Source organism: Desmodus rotundus, chromosome X (genome assembly GCF_022682495.2).
Source record: "Desmodus rotundus isolate HL8 chromosome X, HLdesRot8A.1, whole genome shotgun sequence".
NCBI lineage: Eukaryota > Metazoa > Chordata > Mammalia > Chiroptera > Phyllostomidae > Desmodus > Desmodus rotundus.
This window is the reverse complement of record NC_071400.1, coordinates 87,783,539-87,796,179: the sequence shown is the minus strand read 5'-3', so window position 1 is coordinate 87,796,179 and position 12,641 is coordinate 87,783,539. Positions and strand designations below refer to the sequence as shown.

General features: G+C 40.3%; 1 pseudogene; it reads right to left on the bottom strand.

The window, feature by feature from the left end:
- Window positions 1-6,542: 6,542 nt before the first annotated feature.
- On the bottom strand, window positions 6,543-10,596 carry LOC112313277 (T-complex protein 1 subunit gamma-like; annotated as a pseudogene).
- Window positions 10,597-12,641: the final 2,045 nt, after the last annotated feature.

Below are 12,641 nucleotides of genomic sequence, written 5' to 3'. Positions count from 1 at the left end.
GTTTGTATTTTTGTTCCTATACTGACAATAATATTTTCCCATATCTATTTAATTGGTTGTTGCTGGTGTACAGGCACACTATTAATTTTTTAAGCGGGTCCTATCTCAAGAAACCTGGCTGGCCCCTCTCTTGGATTTTCTATAAACAGTTTGCAAATAATGAAATTTGGACTTCTTTTCTTTTCCTTTTAAGTCCTTGTACTTTTTTTTCTTTTCCCTGTTGTATGAAATTTTTATGACCTCAGGCACAATTAAGTAGGAGAAACACTATTAAGTAAGAGAAATAGAGACGACCTCACCATGCCCTAGACCCAATCTCAATGGGGATACTTAACTGTCAGTATGAATTGTGATGTTTGCTAAATCTTTATTTCTATTTACCATGAGATTTTACCACTAATGGTTTTTTTTAATGTTATCCTTTTTTTTTTTTGGCCATGGATTGGGATGGACATATACACTTGTTTCCTTTTAATTTGCTAATGTAGTGAATTCCACTGATAGCTTTCACAGTGTTTGAACATTCTTATATTCCTGGTATAAATTCCCACTTGATTTTACAGCTTTGCTATTTGTCCCAGTTTTTATTTGGGTTTTCAAATCAGTGTTCCTAAGTGAAATTGGACTATAGTTTTTGGCTTACCTAATTTGACTTTACTCATTGCCATATAACTTCAATGTGTTCAACGGCAAATCTTATAGAAGAAAAGGGTTGTCTGTTCCATTACATTTTGGTAAAATTTTACTCAAGCTCTCTAGTCTTCAAGTTATTTTGAAGGAGGTATGTATGTTAAATCAAACTGTTAATGTCTCGTTGATTCCTTTTACTGAAGCTTGTTACTGTTGGGGTCAAGATTGTCGATGTGTATATGAGTGTACACGTATACACATAAGAGTGTATATATGTGTATTTCTAGGAAACCCATATTGCCTAGGTTTAAGTTCATTGCCAAATTTCTTTTCTAAATAATTTACAAATCTGCTGTTATGCCACCTTTTTTCGCTCCAAATAGTGATTTTCTTTCTAACTTTCTAATTTACACTCGCCAGAGAGGTTTGTCTATAACATTCCTTTTTTTGGTTTTTGTTTTATTTTTATTGTTTATGTTGTTACAGTTGTTTTTTAAATACTTAGCTTTTGGTTGTGTAAATCCTCTAAATTATTATTTATTTTTCTTAATTTTTAAATATTTATTTACTGCCTCTCTTTAGCTTTTCTCTGTTGTCCTTTTACCAATTTCTGGAGTCTTACCTTAAACTAATTTTATTCTATCTTGGTTTTTTTTTTAAGAAAAACTATGAACTTCCCCCCTAAAACTGCTTTGGCTACTACATTCCACAAGTTATGAAATACAAAACTTATTACCATTTTTTCTAAATATTTATAACTCACTTTCCTCTAGTTCAGAGGAATATTTTATTGGAGTTATAAGTGAGAATGGTTTTGTTTTCAAATATATGTGGTTAAGATATTTCCTTGCTATTTGCTTTTTATTGAACTTATTGGGGTGATATTGGTTAATAAAGCTATACAGCTTTCAAATGTACAACTCAATAAGAGATCATGTGCACTCACCACCGAAAGTCAAGTCTCCTTCCATCACCACTGACCCCCCTTTTGCCCTATTCCAAGTCCCTGCACCCTCCTTTCCCTCTCGCAATCACCATACTGTTGTCTGTATCTGGTGGGGTCGTTTTTTTTTTTTTTTTTTTCCTTATTCCCTTCTCATTTTTCACCCAGCCCCCAAAACTCCCTCCTCTCTGACAGCTGTCAGTCTGTTCTCTGTATCTATGCATCTGTGTCTATTTTGTTTCTTAGTTTATTTTGTTCACTAGATTCTATAAGTAAGTGAAATCATATGGTATTTGTCTTTTGCTGACTGGCTTATTTCACTTAGGATAATGCTCTCCAGGTCCATCCATGCTGTCACAAAAGGTAAGATTACCTCCTTTTTATGGCCAAGTAGTATTCCATTGTGTAAATGTACCATTGCTTTTTTATCCACTCATCTACTGATGGGAATCTAATTTCTTTTGATCTGAAAAATAGTTTTTAGAATTTGAGACTAAAATTTTGTCCTTGCCCACAATCTTTGTTTTTTGGGGTATCCTATGTACACTTCAAAGAATGCATATTCTGTTAGGTAGAAGATTATATATGCATTATTATACCTTGTTATTTTTTTACTCTCTGCCTGAAGAGATACACTGTGCTGAACTCTCCTACCAGGATTATAGTTTTATTTCTTGTAATTTGTCAGGTTTTGTGTTATATTATTTTGAGGCTATGTTGTACGCTTTACTTAAATTTATGGCTGCTGCATTTCACGAATTAGTCCTATCATTTTGAAATATCCCCCTTTATGCTTTTTAATGTTTGTGTTCCTGTAATTCTATTTTGTCTGATATTAATATCACTAAGGAAACTGTCTTTGGGTTAACATTTACCTGGTATTTCTTTTAACAACCCCCTTATTTTTCAAGCTTACTCTGTAACACTTTATATCTTCTCATAAACTGCGTATAATTGGATTTTACATCCCAATCGGAGACTCTAAACTGAGGCTCATTAGTCCACCTGCATTTTTGTGATAAAAATACTTGAACTTAATTCTGCCACCTTGTTTCTTTTCTATTTACCATGCTTAACTTTTATCTCTATCTTCCTGTCTTCAGTTGAATTGATAGTATTTCTCCTTCATATTCATCACCCTCTTACCAGTTAAGAACCCTAGTCTATTTCTTTTCTTATAGTGATTACCCTTAAAATTTTGATACATACTTGAATTTATTTTTTCTACTGAATATTAAGTTAAGCATTACCTATTTCTTCCTCTACCGTAAGACAAGAAACTTAACTATACTTTTTCTACAAATGCCATTGGCATTCAAACACTTACTGTTGTTTCTTATCAATTATTCCTTCGTAGATAATGGCTTTTCCTCCCTCTGGTAGCTTCTTTGCCTTTCTTTTCACCTGAGATATTCTAAAGCCTTATTCCAACAGGTCTAGATATTTTGTAAAGTCCTGCTCAAAACATGGAATGTTTCTGAGAGTCATATCCTTCCGTTCTCATTTCAGCTAGGCCCCCGTACCATTTTCTGCTTTTGAAAACCCTGTTCTATGTAGTTAAGAATTTCTTTATTTTCCATCCATTTACAGCTGTGTTTCTCATAAACTGTGTATATGAGAAGATATTTTGTCCATGATTACCTCCATACCAGTTGTGCAAGTCATATAACATATAGTTCCCACTGTGGCCTATTCTAGGTGACTCAGTTCTGGGCTTCCATTTGGCCCAATTCCAGATTTTGTGGCCCAAACATAAAATTAGTTGCAACGGGCACCGGCAGCTAGTCCCAGGCTAAACCCCTGACCCTGTCTCCAAGGCCCCTTGTCTCTGACTCTCCAGTGAGCTGAGAGCAGCCCTGCCCAGGCTCTCTCTTGTTCCTACTTTGATCCTAAGTCCTTCCTTGTTTCACTGTCCCCAATTTTAATAAATGTACTCTCAAAATCAAAAAACAAAAAATCACTATAGCAAACAAGATTCGCAAGATGCACTTAATGGCCCCTTAGTTTAAAGTTTGCCACAAGAGTTCACTTCCATAAAACTACTAGGTGCACTTTATTGTAATCAGATCTAACCTGTATTTAAACAGCCAAGCATTTGGTCCATAATTTCTTCAGATATCCTACCCCAGTGGGGTCACTTTGTTGAGACATCAGTAACCATCCACATACAGCACCCACGTGTGTTATAAAACCACAACGCAGTTTTATAACATTTCCACCCATTCAATTAAAATCCTTGGGGCACGCCCACTTGAATCTCCTTTTCAGGTGGATTTTCTTTCTCAGTACTTTGTTCCTTTTTATTCCTGAATAACACACCATTCTATGATTATACCACAATTTGTTTATCTACTCACCACTTGCTGGACATTCAGTTACTTGCACTTTTCCCCCAACCCATTTTTTTTTAACGCTGCTCAACAGCTTACGGTCCATGTTGTACAGGGTCCAGCAGAAGTAACGCCTGCTTGAGTGTGGTTGGTAGGTAATACTATGGGTGTAATAACTTATAGTTTTTATCTGAACATTTCATCTACAATGTCACATGGAGTGCTTCAGTTTGATACTGTTATGTTATAGAATGACATGCTTAGGATTTTGTAATAAAAACGGGGCATTTTTTGTGCCGGGCCCTGTATGTCCTCCTCTCTAGAACTCCAACTTCCTAAATGGCCGCATGTGACTGCAGAACACCCCACCTGACGCCTCAGCTCCCTCCACCCTGTCTGACCCTCCCAGTCCCTGATCCAATGGGTTAGAACAAAACTGCCTTTTAAGGACTATAAGGCCATCATGACTTTCAATCACCTTGGTTTTTCATAGGCAATCGTGAACAGGATCATTACTTAAGGCATTTTTCCAGCCTCTGAGGCTGTGGTTATGATCACACAACTCAACTTTTACTAAAATTCATTGAATTATACACTTAAAAATGAGTAAATTTTATGGTATATAAATCATATCTGAAAGCTAAAAAAAGAAGGTGGGGGAAGACACATAACAAAACGGGGGTATAGAAACCTAAATGATAAGGTTCAAGCTGTCAACCTGAGCAGCAAACACCCCATCCAAGGCCCACAGACGATCCTAAATGAGTCAGGAGTTCGTTAAATGCAGGCACAAACCTTGCTGGCACAAACCCTGTATCTGCTGAGAGCTCTGGACACCCACATGCCAAGCCTTTGCCTCTTCAACACTGGCCCAATTCACACAACTGGAATGCAAGGGCAACAGCACCCAGGGTCAAGAAAACAAGCTTCGGACTTTATCCGATCTTCAAGCCCTGCATTTGCCACTTTGTAAGCAAATCAAGTTACCCAAAGTTTAGAGAAGACTTATATTTTCATTTTAAGAGACCCAGTTTAATTTGAATTTCAGATAAACAATAAATAATTTTCCACTTGTATATGTCCCATGCGTCACATGAGGCTTCCTTACTATGTATACTTGGTACATTCCTATTGAAAAGTTATTTGTTGTTTATCTAAAATGCAAATATAGCCAGGTGTCCCATATTTTATCTAGCAACCCTATGAAACTTACATATGCCCTTGGTAGCATGGGAATATTAATAAAACCAATTTGTAGGATTGTGACATTCCATAGGCTATTTAGATGCATTAACAAGAGATCTCTAAGAATTACCTTGTTATACAGGGCTGGGCAAAAGTAGGTTTACAGTTGTTCCTATGGAAAATGACATGCAGGTTATGATTATCACACAGCTTTATTAGCTCAAAAGACAGTGCACTTAGGTACAGTCTCAAGTGCTCGAACTGCCGGCCTGCATTATTGACACATTCCTGCAGTCTACTTGCTATACTCAGGCACACTTTGGCACAGAGTTCTTTATTGCCATCAATTTCTTGACATGGTTCTCTTAGGCAGTGAATCCTATCACCCAGCATGTGTGGTTTTTCGGAAAAGACTTGATCTTCGACAACACACCGAAAGAAGTCCACGGGGTGAGGTCGGGTGACGGTGGTGGCCATTCCATCAGCCCTCATCGACTTATCCACCTGTTGGGTAATTGTTCATCAAGAAACTCACACACTGTTAATGGTATAATTAGGAATTGCGTCTCATTGAAAGGACAAGCCATCGTTACCATGCTGTCTCTGTAATTGTGGTAAAACGGTGTCCCTCAGCATGGTAAGAGACAGGTCGTGTGTAACAGCTGTATGGAAAAAATAGGTCCAAGTAGCCCTTTACATGAAAGACAGGCCTGAACTGTTATCCCCAGCTGATTCAACTGTCCTTCTATCATTACATGAGGATTTGCTCTTGAATGGCAGACACAGTTGTGCCGATTTATAGCACCTGAAAGTTTAAAATGAGTTTCATCAGGCCACATAATTTGTTTCTTCGTTCACAATGACTTTTCAGAATTGTAGACATCTGGATAATCCTCTAATAACGGATGATACAATGTTGGCAGATAAATACAATGTTGGCAGATGATACAATGTTGTCCAACCTAAACATTGCATTAGATGACTCAAAGATCTATAGGAAGTGCTTAAACTCAGTAGAAGTTCTGTTTGTTTTGGGGGGAGGGCGCTCTTCATAAATGCCTGACTCACTAACATTTCATTTTCCTGGCTGGTAACACTGACTGGTCGACCATATTTTGGAGCATTACAGATGGACCTGGTCCCATCAAATTTATCACGTGTTCTATAAATTGTCTACTTAGTGAAGCTGTATCAAATTCTTCACCCTATTTCTGCTGAATTTTTTTTGGCATTCTCTGTGTTTCCTTACTTTTTTTCAAATGACTTAGATTTAATCATTGGAAGCAAACTAAATGGAAAGCTTACAACTGAGCAGAATTATGTGTCAGTGCCTTCTGCAAACTGAGCTGGGAGAGAAAGGGACAGGGGCTGCCCCTCTACCTGTGTCCCTGGCAGTCTGGGTAATGAAGGGGAAGACAGGTGGCTCTGTGTGTTGAGGTCACCTTGCCCACCACTCACTCCTGGCCAGCATCAGGAGTCCCACCTTTCCGGCCCTGATCATGACCCTTTTTTGTGGCCTGAGACGATGTCATCAATCCCCAGCAGCAGCACTGCCTTCTCCACTGCTGTCTTACATGTTTGCAGTTTCACAACCAATGGCTGCCAAATGCCCAGTTCTTTCACGCCTGCCAAAGTACCTGCCTCACCATTTACACTCCAGGTCTCAGTTCTCCTAGGTGTGCTTGGCCTGAAGGGAGGTCAACAGACGGATGGTGCTCGTCCCACTGTTCTGGATGAGGGTACGAGGGATGACTTCTAGGGCCTGGTCAACAACCTTATATGGCCATTCCTCCACACCAGCTATGGCTTTAGATGTTTCTGTCAAGACGTGGGCCACAGCCATCTCACAGGCCCAACCCCCTGGCACCAGCAGAGAGTCCGGGGGAACACTGTGGCACACGTGCATGGCATCCTGGAGGTTGCCTTCTACCTCCAAAGAATCTCTCTGCTGCCCTCCCCTCCCCTGCCCCAAAGCAAATGGTATGGGCCTTGGGCTCTGTACACTCAGTGATAAACGGAAAGTAGTTATCTCTAATTTTCTTGACTTCCAACAGGCCCATTCCTGTCCCAACGTCATCTTCTCTCACTTCCTCCGAACGGATGACTATCTGGGCCCCACGCGCTAGAGCAATATGATAACTGTCTATCTTCTGGACTCTGCAGATGGCTGTGACGTCGGACTGCATGAGGCAGTGCTCAGCTAAATCTGAGATGCCCGTTTCAGCGCTCACCACATCAGGCTTCAGATCGGTAATGTCGTCACAGAGCTGCTGGATGTAGCCCCAAATACTTTCAAATATACAATTCCTAATGAGTATCCACTACTCCATAGAGTAATACTATAGGGTAACCAATCTATTTGTTGCCCATTTCCTATTATCTATACTAATAAGATCAACAGTCATGTGCGGATATCTTTATTTACATTAACATAATTTCCCATATGACAAATTCCTAGAAAGGGAATTACTAGATAGAACAATTGCCAGATTTCTTTCTATATACATTAACTAATTTATATTCCCACTAGTACTGAGAATATATTGGAGGCCTACTTTTATAAGCCCCACATCTCCCTGCCAGACTTCTTGCAATTTCAAGGGAACAATTAATTTATGGTTATTTGGAGAACATACGATAACTTTACCCCTGTCCCCAGGATGATCTTGGCCTTCACAGAATAGCAGAGGAGAGACCACCATGAGTTTACCATTAAGAGGCAAGTATCTGCTCTCCACCCTCTAGTGGCCTACAGAGTTCTGTGGACGTCAAGTACGGCTTTAATGAAACATTATTGGACTCACTCTCTGGAGCTGGAAGTCAACATCTAATCAAGAGCATGAGAGTATGGCCAGCAATATAGTGAAAAACAGAAGAGAGAGCAGTGCTGGGTAGCCATACTATGTGCTCAGACACTGGAGTTCCAATAAGACATCACCACATGGCCCATTCATATTGCACTGTGTCCACTGAAGGACAGGCTGTAGGTAAACATGAAGAGCATGCAGTTCAGACAGGTAAAACTATAGGAGCGTTGATTCACACTGGAATTATGCAAATCCACACTGCGGTCATGGGAGAAACTGTAGTTGTTTTGTTGTGTTCTTGAATTGCAATGCAGCAGGCATATTTTAGTCTACAACTAATTCATTGCATCTGACCAGCCAGCGACGGGGAGACAGATGTAGATTTGTTTGAAGGTCAGGCTATATAACCTTCTATTGTAGAATTACAAGAAACATCTGGTTTTAGTTAGGAAAAACTTGTTTAAAAAGTCCTTAGGACCAAACTAACTTTAAGACAAGAATCATGGGTCCTGGCAGTTATAGGAGGCCTTGGCACAGGAAAAAGTAAAGTGTCTTACAGAAAGTATAAGCAGCTACTTCTATAATGTTTGAGCTCTAGGAATAAAGGGAATGCCATAAGTAAATGCTGGGATACAATAATTCAGAAGTCTAAGAAATACGGTAAATGCTAGGGGGCGGGGGAAGCCTTCTGGTTGATTCAGAATGCCTTTAGGAAGGTACAACTATCACACACAGTTACATAATAGCATCTATAACAAGGCAGGCACTTGCCTCACTGTGGAGTTATTCCATGGCCTTCAACCTACCCCACCAGCGCGCTGTGCTCTGACTAGGATCGAACAGGCTGTACAGCAAGGTGAAACAGCCAGCTGGAAGAAAAAAGTCTGCAAGACTGAAGTTTGACATCTGTCACTTTCATTTTTATTTTCTAGTTTGGGTTCCAACAAAGGGATTCAAGGAGAGAGCAACAAATCACACAAACATCTGGTCGTTGTGTTGTCTATTGATGCTTTCACCCAGCCTCCAGGATGTTGGAAGGAGAGACTCAGATGTTTTGGCATAAATAAACCTTTTCATTTCCCATGATCAAACGGCCTATCCAGAAAGGCATCCAAGCCACAGGGCCTTCAGAGTAAGGGATAAATCCACTCCAGGATGACAGAAGGGTCACCTTGGCCATTTCTTTCCTTATCTTAGGAGAAGGGCAGGTGAGGGAAATAAGAAGACAACAAAATTTGACTGGCAAACAGAAAATGACACCACTAGAAGTTGTAGGATCATCAGACTGCAGAAAATGATATATTAGAAACAAATTATGACCATGCAACTCAAACTGGGTCCATGGACCAACACCAGCATCACCCGGGAGCTTGCTGGAAATACAAATTCTCAGGCCATACCCCGGATCCACAGAACCTGAGGCTGGGGCCCAGGAGTTCAGTGTTATGAGCCCTCCAGGTGATTCTTAGGCACAACCTCAAGAATGAGAAGCACTAACCAAACATCTCTATAGCGTCCACAGTAAAACATACAGGACTCCAGGAGACCTAGAAGGCCCACACCTGGTCTTCTTCCATGGGCCTAGGGTTATTGCTACTTACATAAGCAAGGCAAGTTCACCAGCAAAATTGATCTCATACAGGAAGAGCCTGCTCATGAAAACAGAATGTTATATGTCTAAGAACTGACCACAGAAAAAACTGACCACTTCAATCTTCTTTCACAATTAAACCTTCACCTGTAGCATTTTTGTTCAAAAGGGGATTAAGCCAGGCTGGTGCAGCTCAGTGGATTGAGAGCATAGACCTGCAAACCAAAGGGTAGCTGGTTCAATTCCCAGTCAGGACACATGCCTGGGTTGCAGGCCAGGACTCCAGTAGGGGGCACACGAGAGGCAACCACATGTTGATGTTTCTCTCCCTCTCTTTCCCTCTCTCTAAAAGTAAAGAAATAAAATATTTTTTTAAAAGGTGGGAATTAACAGTCTTTTTGAGTCCAGCTGCAACTCAGATCAGAGACCCAGTTCAGAATTTTAGGAGGCGAAAGAGCAAAGATGAGACTCAACTCTCTTTCAGGCAAAATCCATCTCCCCCATTACCATAGCTCTACCTCACTGACTGCCTACAACCTGAGGCTATAGGTTGGGGTGTGCTTGAATTTGTTATGTAAGTCTACAAATAGCCACACTTACAAAGGCTACATACAATCATGAACGTAATACTGGTTACTAAATCCCCTATTATACTGGGACACCCAGAAGAATTTGAATTGCCCATTATGTGCAGAGGCATTTAATTAATTTCCCTATTTAGAGATGAAATGACTGAGGCCCAGAGTAATAACCCTAACTCGACAAAAGCCTCAGACCCCAACAGCAGCCTCAGTGTAGGATCCAGCCTTCCTGACTACTAGAGGCCCCACACTTCCCAAGGTGACTTGTTAGTGCTGCGCAACTGATATGAAGAACTATTATCACCTTTTTCAATGTATCTGAGGAACGCCAGATAAGAAATAACCAGTCCTGGGACATAAGATTCATTGGCACAGAGCAGGCAAACCTCAATTTCTTAACAACAAGCAATGGGAAGAACTCAGCAAAGGCAAGCCAACACCACCAGCGTAAGCACGGTGTCACAAATATGGAGCTAAGCAAGCAGGTAAATGCCGAGATGTGGGAAGTAACTTACCTTCTGGTATTCATCTTTCAGAAGGAACTGAGCAAGGGAAAGCAAAGTATCCTAGCCCCAAAGGAAACAGTGAAACCAGTAAGGAATCCAGGAACTTACAACATAAGGGAGCTGGAACACTGAGCGAAGGACCAGGCGCGCAACCCACGTTAAATCAGCAGTAAAATTACGTGGTACTGAGCCAACTAAAGGCCTTATATTTCTTCCTATGTGTGGGGCAGCATCAATTCCGGTGAGTTAAGTGGTTATAGCTGCGAAAATTGGCCACTAGTGCTAGGCACATTGCTAAAACAATAATCTCAAATTGCAGCCCCATATTGGCAGTGTGAGCATCACCTGGGAAACTGTTAAAAAATATAAATCCTCAGCCCCACTCCAAACCTACTGAATCAGGATCTCTGAGGAAGAAGCCAGCAGTCTGTGTTTTAACAAGAGCTTCTGGTGCACACTCAAGTTTGAGAAACACTGCAGCAGTGTCTATTGAAAGCATAAAGGGAGAGACAAGGCCGGTGTAGCTAAAGCAAGTCAGTATAAGTAGCCTTAATGATGGTACTTGGAAAGAGCTAGTGAAGACTGAAGCCACATTACATAATGGAAGAAAATACAGTAGAGATAATGTGAAAGAACCGTTAATAAAATATGGTCAAGGATCAACAAAGACGGCAATGATATTCACTGGTAGAGTTTCAGCAGTGTTGAAGAATCCCCAATCACGTGTATAATACTCGTATTCTGATTCTGATAATGAGAGAAATCACGAGTGTCAGGAGGGGTCAACTCATAATCTGTTTGAAACTTTTCTCACGCTGTATTTTCAAGACCCTCACCTGAAAGAAGTACTACTTGGTGCCAATGCTTGTGAAGATACCCTCACAAAGATGGAAAAACAAACTTAAGAAAATGAACACAGTGGTCTAATGCAGTGATTTTCAACCCGTGTGCCACAGGAAGTTTTAAAACATGCAATACCTGATATTCAGTGAGGGCCACTGACCTCTATTCCCTTAGACTGTCAGATAAAAACAGGACAACAGCCAACACAACGATGGCCATCCAGTGTGAATGCCCTGTTGGGAACCATAAATATATAGGTCATATAATAGAGTTGCATCTTATTGGTCACGTCACATAATAAGGTTGAATCTGATTGGTTAATTCTTGGTATCAGAAATCCTATATTCAAGCATAAGCACCTGATTTTTTTAAAAAGTCACTTTGGAGCAAAAATAGGAGGTAATTACTATTATGATTTTCTTTGTAAATCAATCAAAATTATACTTATTTTTGTCATATGGGCGAACTTTATCTTTTAGTGTGCTGCCAAATTTTAGTAATTAGTTTATGTGTGCCATGAGATGAAAAAGGTTGAAAATCACTGGTTTAATGTGATCTAGTTGACAAAAATATTGAGAAAGAATTGTGTTTCAAATATGAACACAGGTGTCAAATATAAAAAAGTGCAGGTTTTTAATTATATGGATTGATTCAGCAAATATGTGTTCAACATCTACTCTATTCAGACACTAAGGATGCAAAACTGAATAAAACATGATCTCATTCAAAATATTTGCAGTATAGTAATAAGGGTGGGGTGGAAAAGGCAATAAATTAACAGTTAACACAGCTGTAGCAGAGAGTCACCGAAGGAGGTTTGGGAGCATAGTTTCTTCAGAAAGCATCCCAGAACTCTTCTCAAAAGGGAGTAACACAGTTTGGCTCTGAAGAACAATGGACTGAAAGAACATCCTCACAGAAGAAATGATTTGTGGGAAGATGTAGAGGCAGAAAATGACTTCTGGGAAATTCTGGAGGCTTTGCTTGGCTGGCGCTGAAGCGCATGAAGCTAGACAGCGAGTAGACAGCTCATGGTGGCCCTGAGCGCCATCCTGGTACTTTAGCCAGCCAGGGAGGACCAGGAATGGGTGTGAAATTCAGACAGACCACTCTGTCTCAGTCCTATGGTGAATGGTTGGAAGAGAGAGCCGGAAAGGAGGCTGGTAAGATCAGTAAGGAAAAGGCCACAATTCAAGTGATGCACTAGGTCCAAGGGAATCCAACC